At 43.8% G+C, this 7,733-nt stretch overlaps 1 long non-coding RNA gene across 9 annotated transcripts; it reads left to right on the plus strand.

The window, feature by feature from the left end:
- The first annotated feature begins 739 nt into the window (after positions 1 to 739).
- Positions 740 to 6,874, plus strand: LOC125404628 (uncharacterized). Of its 9 annotated transcripts, none has more exons than XR_015000462.2 (4): positions 740 to 1,159; positions 1,257 to 1,397; positions 1,494 to 4,443; positions 4,547 to 6,874. It is a non-coding gene; the product is annotated as an uncharacterized LOC125404628 (long non-coding RNA). The 9 variants fall into 9 exon arrangements; XR_015000459.2 differs by having other exon boundaries at positions 746 to 1,159; positions 1,494 to 3,203; positions 4,371 to 6,874; XR_015000460.2 differs by having other exon boundaries at positions 747 to 1,159; positions 1,494 to 2,499; positions 3,082 to 6,874.
- Positions 6,875 to 7,733: the final 859 nt, after the last annotated feature.

Below are 7,733 nucleotides of genomic sequence, written 5' to 3' on the forward strand. Positions count from 1 at the left end.
CCTTTGTTTTAAGCTGCCAGTCTTTTGTCTATAGTGAGGAAGAAGGTGGGGAAGAAGACAGACAGGGAATGGGTTTAGCTCCTGAGCCCCAGCAAGTAATCGGAAGTTTCCCTCAGGGTAAGAGTTAAGAAGTGTTTTTCAAAACCCAAATCTCGATTGGTTTTTATGAATATTATAAAAGCGTAAAATAATTGTCATTTTTTCTGCTTTGTGGCCCTTTAGAGGCTTAGATCCTCACCTACTTTCCACCTTCAGATACTGTTCTATATCTGATGGTTTGCGGTTGGATGCCTTAGTTATTCTCCCTCAGTAAATTTTTCCTCCAATTCTTAATATTTCTCTTGCAGAATGTTGTGTATACTTTAGTAAGTTGCTTCAAATTATTTCTGGAAGATGAAAGATAACTAATGTTATCAAAATTAAAGCAATCACTTATACAGGGTGAGGAACTTAGGAGGTGCCCCAAGAGGTACCACAAGACAGTACGCATGCGTGGTAGAGAGGGCTCTAAAAGAGAACCCTTCAGCTTGAGAGGACAGCTCTGATAGGCCAGCAGGAGTGTCTTAAGCGGACTTGCTGGAGCGATGTAAACCAACTAAGTTTGGGTACCATGGAAACGGCCCCACCAGTAAGGGGACGCAGATGGTGCAGCCCAGAGGAAGAGGCGTGGCCTAGGCTTCAATTGAACCGTGAGGGCGTGGTTACGGATGGAGGCGGGCTGGTGGCGTGGGCGGGGCGCAGAATTAGTTCGAGTGTGAGAGAGAGCGGCCGCTGCCGGAGGACGAGGGCGTGCGCAGTTCAGTTCCTGGCTGTGGTCAGAGTCCCGTCATCGGTATACCTGCGGAACAACGGTGGAAAGCCGGCGCCCAGCGGGCCGGATCGCTAGGGCGAGGGCTGCCGCGGGGCGGGACTTCCGGTTTATCAAGCGTGCTGGCCAGAAGTCATGAACTCACGTAGCGTTGTGACGTGAGGGGGTGTATCCAAGATGGCTGCGCGCATGAAATAGTGTGCCGGGAGTCCTCGCGGAGATCGATCCCGGTAGGTGCGGGCGACTCCTTGTAGCATTAACAACAGTGTAACATGGCCTGTCTGAGAGGACAAGGACTAGCCCCTGGCTCTTACACTATCGCGCGCTACCGTGGACCGGAGAGACCCCACGGTAAGATGTAGGTCCCCAGTATAGCGGAGGTCCTACTGAGCAAGGAAGGTGTGGGGTGTCGATTGGCCGATTATCAATGCTCTCTCTTCTATAAAAGGTCACCAGATGACCTCTGAGGATGGTTTCCACTTACGAGGTGAGGAGACCGCATCTCTAGAAACTGACGCTGCAGAAGCTGAAACTTCTCCGGATCCGCGTTATTGATATCCCGACTGCGATACTCACCACCATCTCCAGGGTAGGCATCGGCAGCACAGCTATGCCTGGAACACAAGTTTGAACCTTTCCACGACTCGGTCTCTTACGTCCTTTTTCTTTTGTGCCCCTACCCCAGATCGAGAGAAGAGGAACTTCCAAATAACGGAGACTGGGATCCGTGTGACAGCCGGCGTTAAAAGTTACTGGGCCGAAGCTGCTGGAAACTCGTGACTGTACTCTCCCTCGTTTGTTTATAACTGAGAGAGCTTGAGAAATGCTTGGCTGTGTACACCTTAATTAGGCTAGTCTCTTACGTATCGCTCCAAAGGCCGCCGTTGCTTTTTCTCCTGCTTTCTTTGCTCTCACTCTGCCAGTCTCCCTTCTAGTCGAAGGTTTTGCTGATGTGTGTAGAACAATCCGAAATCCCTAGTGAGCAAGGCAGTCCTGTGCATCTCTCGGGGCAAATGCACCCAGGCTGCTTGGGAGCCCACTGTGAACCCAGGTTCACCCCACTCCCGGTAGCTATTCTGCAGTATTTTGGAAACGAAAACTTCCCCGTTGTTTTTCTCCTTTCAGGTGTTTTAAAGTCCGAATTTCGGGAATCGCCGAAAGCAACAAGAGCCCAGGTCTCTGCCTTTCCACACCTGCGTTGCTTTCAGGAGCCGGACAGTGGGCCACCATTGCTTAGAATTGGACCGCAAATTGGTCAAGTACATTGCAAGTGGAAGTAAGTGTGAGGGAAATGACGAAAGTGCTTTGCTTGCGGTCCTCTGCCACAGGTCAGACGTCTGCCAGCAGGAATGCGGAATGGGGCTTCTCTGAATTGTTCGTGGGCAAGGTGAAGAGAGCGCCTGCTCTTACAGCTCCAGTTGGACTTGGTTTGTCCTCCCTGGACAGTTCCACATAATTTCCAATGTCTGTTGTTGACAGTTACTATTTTTCTGCCCTAGTGTTTTAGGTCCCTGCATGTTATTTGGTATCTGCTTAGCATTACAAGAGGAAGGGGTGACAAGCAGCCTAAAGATCAACCTTGAAGCAAAACTCTCTGCAAATTATTGTGAAGATGGAGTCTGGTTCAGAGGTCCTTGCCAGCAGGGCTCTCGAAGTCTCTGTCCCTAAACTTCTGACCTGGAACTGAGCCTGTGAGTACTGTAGTTAGTTCCCTTGGCAGAGCCAAAAGGCTTATTGGGTTTATAAAAGTCTCGTGCTAAACATACATACTTAGGGTGATGTTGATACTCTAGCTGGGGATTATATGCCTGATGAACTGTGAGCATGACTAGTATGCACACAAAAGTACCCCCCGTTTATAAAGTTGTAGCATATTGTAATTATGCCATGAAGAAAGCGGACAAGAACTACAAGCAGTTTCAAGTATCTCAGAGTCTAGTCTATCCTGTTTGAAGTTATCATTTTGGTAAGGTCGATCCATATACTGCAACTTTTTTCTCTGGATCTCAACTTGTTCAGAGTTTGGATTTTAACGTTGGCAAGCAGTTCAGGGTTAATTCTTTCTGGCCAGTTTGTAATTGTGTGCCCTACTTTAAACATGGAAACCCGGGGGAATTAGTAGATGTTTCTTCACATCCCTCCATGTTCTTTTCTTGGAAATTAAATCCAGGTCATGCTAACGCCACACAATAGACGTTTTCTTCTATATCTATTTTGAATTAAGTGTGTATGCCTGCCTGTCTGCCTGTGTGCTTCTGCTTGTGTACACTAAGGTCAGAAGAAGGCATTAGGTCACCTGGAGCTGGAGTCACGTACAGTTGTGAGCAGCCTGATGTGCACACTGAGACTCGAACTTAGCTCTTCCTTGACCTTGGAGCCATCTCAGCCTCAGGAGGTGATTATTCTCAATTGTGTGCTGCCCTGAGCACTGAGCTGTTGAAGGGCATTTCTGACCTGTGGGTAGCACCTTCCCCAAAATGATCACATTCAGAATTGTCTCAAGACGTTTCCAAATCTCCCCTGAGCAGGAGAACAAATAATTTTGTTAAAAGCAAAACAAAACGCTGAGACAAGGATAAGCGGGTACACACTTAAACTTGTATGTATGTGAATGGTGATGAGTTTAATGAAATGGCTAATAGCTTTCAAGCAGTTAATATATTTCCAGTACTAACAATGAATTTGTGTTTTCAAGCATTGCTCTGCTTTATGAGTTCATGTTTTTCCTCTTTGCAGTTTATTAATGTAGGAAAATTAGTTCATTACCAATTTTAGTTACACTTGATCCTTGAGAATTCTATCATGAACATACTGTTACTGTCAGTTTATTTTCTTCAGCATTGATTGTGGTCTCATTAAATGAATTAGCCTTGACCAAAACAATTTCTGACTGCTGTTTATGCTTTCATTCTACCTAGGTTATTTAGGACACTGGTACTTCATGTTCTTAGGCTTAAACTAGAAAAAGTCATATTTATCTAGTTACTAATGTTTTATATGAGTGAGGAGTCCTCTTGCTCTGATTTTTCGTTATTATTTGTTTTTATTTATGGAAGTTGAAAGCTAAAGGCTGAAGTCAGTATGCTCATATTAGGATTGTTTGCTGGGTTTAGTCCCAACCTAGAAGACAAAAGTACTGGCCCATGGAGTTACTTGACTAACTCTCCATGTTGTATTTCATGTTCACGTTTCTAAGTTGTTTTAAAAATTAGGGCACAGGGCTGGAGAGATGGCTCAGAGGTTAAGAGCATTGCCTGCTCTTCCAAAGGTCCTGAGTTCAATTCCCAGCAACCACATGGTGGCTCACAACCATCTGTAATGGGGTCTGGTGCCCTCTTCTGGCCTGCAGGCATACACACAGACAGAATATTGTATACATAATAAATAAATAAATAAATATTTTAAAAAAAAATTAGGGCACAGTTGCCTTGATTTAGCTTTTAGAATGTTACACTGTCTAACCTGTTACGGCTTTTGCTGCTCTTCTGAGTGTATGTCCTTTTGTGATAACCCACCCCTCCACCTGCCTAGTTTCAAAGACAATACTCATTGTTTCTGGCAGTTTCATGAGCAAGGAAAGACCTGGTGGACACTCAAGACCAAGAATGCTCAAGAATGCTGAGCCTTAAAGAAAGGTAAAATGCAAACTCCTTTGCTAGTTCCTACAACACAGAACTTAGCATGGACTGCTGTTTCTAGTAAGAGGGCTGCCACCCGATCTTTAACATTCTTCTTCAGATGTTTAAATCTGATTTGTTGGAAGCAGCATCACTGAAAGGTGGAGCTTTTTCAGAAACCAGCATTTCAGGGCACCCTTGAGCTCTGTGTTTGTACCTTTGCTGGCTGGAAGTCATCTTCGACTATGAACTAAGATAGCTGTCTGCTGTTTTCTTAGACAGCAAGCTGTAACTGTTGACCCTTCTGACTTGTAATTTAACAGCTTGTACATGTTAGTGACTTAAGATGAAAGCAGCCAGAGCCATTTAGTGTATTATCTAATGAAACTGCCTAGTCACCTAGAAAAGAAAGGAGACATGAGGTCCTAAACTATACAGGTGGAATTTTGTTTTGCTAATTCTTAATGAGATAAAACAGATGTGAGCTAGAATGTTATTGCAGTAATTCGTAATGCACATGATCTCTGTACCTTTAGAAAGATGTGAAACATGGCTTATACTTGGTACCTGCAGTACCAAGGCCGGAGTTCTGAGACATTCTGGGCTACATAGCTATGAGACCCTGTCTCACACAAAAGAAAATAGATAGATGTGAGTGGGGCTCTCTGAAATGTAGCCACAAGTCACTTGTTTGCAAATAAATTTTAATTTCATTAAACTTTTATAACTGACTGTGCCTACTCCTTGCCATATTTATATTGCATATTTTTAATCTTCAGAGAAGGTTGTATCGGATAACACTGCCCAGTGTTGTGACTGTATCGCTGAGTCTCCTAGTTTTCCAGTTAATTTGGAAGGCCATCAGACATGGAGAACTATAGTATTAACAGACTTGTTTTGCTAAGTCTTCACAAAGAATTTTCATGGAGGACAGGATGCCCAGAGTCTTCTTTCATTAACTTTCCAATAACCTTAAACAGTGGCTAGATAGGAACCCCTTGGAATTTGTTGAGTTTAAGGCTATCTCAGTTCCCTGGGACTAACAAGAAGCCCTGGAGCTAAACAAGGAAATGCAGGCTTCGTTCCCTGTACTAATCATGGCTTGTAATTCCACTGTTTAGTCAGTTCAGCCTCAGCATTTCCCCCCCCACAACCCTGATAATCCAGCAGGTCAACCTGTGCTCCTATGACTGTCATTAATGCCTTAAGGAGAGCCTGTCTGTGCATCCCTGCAGTAATGTCCTATGGAGAGCCTGTCTGTGCATCCCTGCAGTAATGTCCTATGGAGAGTCTGTCTGTGCATCCCTGCAGTAATACCCTGTGGAGAGCCTGTCTATATATCCCTGCATAAGGCCTTATGGAGAGCCTGTCTGTGCATCCCTGCATAAGGCCTTAAGGAGAGCTTATGTATCCCTGCATAAGGCCAAAGTGTATGAAGATGGTCTTCGGTTCTGTAGGAAATGCACAGCCCTCAGGACAAAGACAGGCTAGAAAGCCAGTGAGGGTGGAGAGCAGTGCTGCCCAGCAGGTCGGGGAGAAGCCACAAGGATCATTCTCAGTTTCTAATAGGTTAGGAAAGGAAAAAGAAAACTACTAATTTTAGTGATTTTTTTTAATAATTCATTTATTTTTATTTTATGTGCATTGGTGTTTTGCCTAAAGTGATATTCTTGTGAGGGAGCTAAATTCCCTAGAATTAGAGTTACCGACAGTTGTGAGCTGTCATGTGGGTGCTGGGAATTGAACCCTGGAATGGCAGCCAATGGTCTTAACCACTAAACCATCTCTCCAGTCCCCTAATTTTAGTGATTTTGTTGTTGTTGTTTGTCTATTTTTTTTTTTTTTTTTTGCTTTTTTGAGACAGAGTCTCTCTGTGTAGCTCTGGCTGTTCTGTAACTTGCTCTGTAGACCAGGCTGGCCTCAAACTCACAGAAATCTGCTTGTCTCTACCACCCAGGTGCTGGAATTAAAGGCATACACCACTATCACCCAACTCGGCTCTTTTTGCCAGTTTTAACAGAGACCTTATTCATTGGCTCTGAATTCTGCAGCTCTCCGTTACAATATGCCAGAGGGGAAGATGTATGGTCTCTGTGACAGGCATCTTTGAAACAAAATCAGGAGCTGGGTGTAGTGGCATTGGAGAAGCTGAGCGAGGGGTTTAGGGTTCAAGGCCAGCCTGGGAACAAGAACAAGACCCTCTCTCAAAAAAGAATCAGAGTCATTTGAAGAATTTCTAAAAAGATGTCCATTCTGATCAGATTATACTATTCACGATAGAATGCCATTTAAAATTTGTGTTCTAGTTGGTTTCTGAAATACAAAGCTCTCTGAAGAGCAAGTTATTGTATACTGAAAAAAATGAAAGCAGTGACTTTAGGTCTCTCAAGAGATAAAAAGGACACCAGAATACCGTGTCTACCGTGGCAATAAAAGTCTGTTTTCAGAAGCTGCCTCCAGTGCCTGCTTTGCCAAGTTCTAACTCAAAAAGTAGCTTTTTCTTTCAGTCTCTTTTTGGATGTTGCCCAGAAGCCTGGGCACGCTTTCCCTGCTACTTTGGGCTTTCTTACTCTTTCTCGGAAGGCCCCGCCCCACTTTCTAATAGGAACATACTGCTCCTAGGCTAACAGTTCAGCGGTGCCCCCGTTTTCAGCGATAGGCTTCTTCTGTTTAGTAGTTCTTCTTTCTTTTATGTTCCCATATTATAATCCTATGATAAAACTTTCTAAATTAAAAAAAACTCATTTTTCATAGATCAAGATTTCTCAACTGTGGGACTCAAAATTTTGGGCTGGAAAATTGTGGGATTGCTCTGGTCAGTGTTCCTGTATTGCGCAGCATCTCTGGCATTTATCCACTAGATGGCACTGCTGCACCTTTACTTGTAATAGTTCAACTGTTCTATGAAGGCCAGATAGCTTTTTCTGTTGAGAACCACTGGTCTAGACTTTTCTAAGAGGGTTCAGTGTCAGTGTTGCCCGGATACTTGTATCCACCTCCACCTCCCAACACACACACACAAAGAAAAACAAGGGTTTGATTTTGAATTTATACTTGTAGTGACTAAAGCAAGAGAATCATTTCTTTGAAGATGAATGAGAATAAGCCATTTTCTGTTTCTGTGGAAACAGGAGCTTTCCAGGCTCTTCATCTTAGTTTACCTGTATTTCAGAAGAAATCAGAAATTGATGGGGAAAAATTTATTTGTAGTTGGGCAAGTGTTGAGTTCTAAGCTTATTTTAGGCACTTTTACAACCCGGAAGACAGATTCTTGGGAGTGGTAATTTTATTCAACTCTAGGCTTGGGA

Source organism: Myodes glareolus, chromosome X, assembly GCF_982192425.1.
Source record: "Myodes glareolus chromosome X, mMyoGla1.1, whole genome shotgun sequence".
NCBI lineage: Eukaryota > Metazoa > Chordata > Mammalia > Rodentia > Cricetidae > Myodes > Myodes glareolus.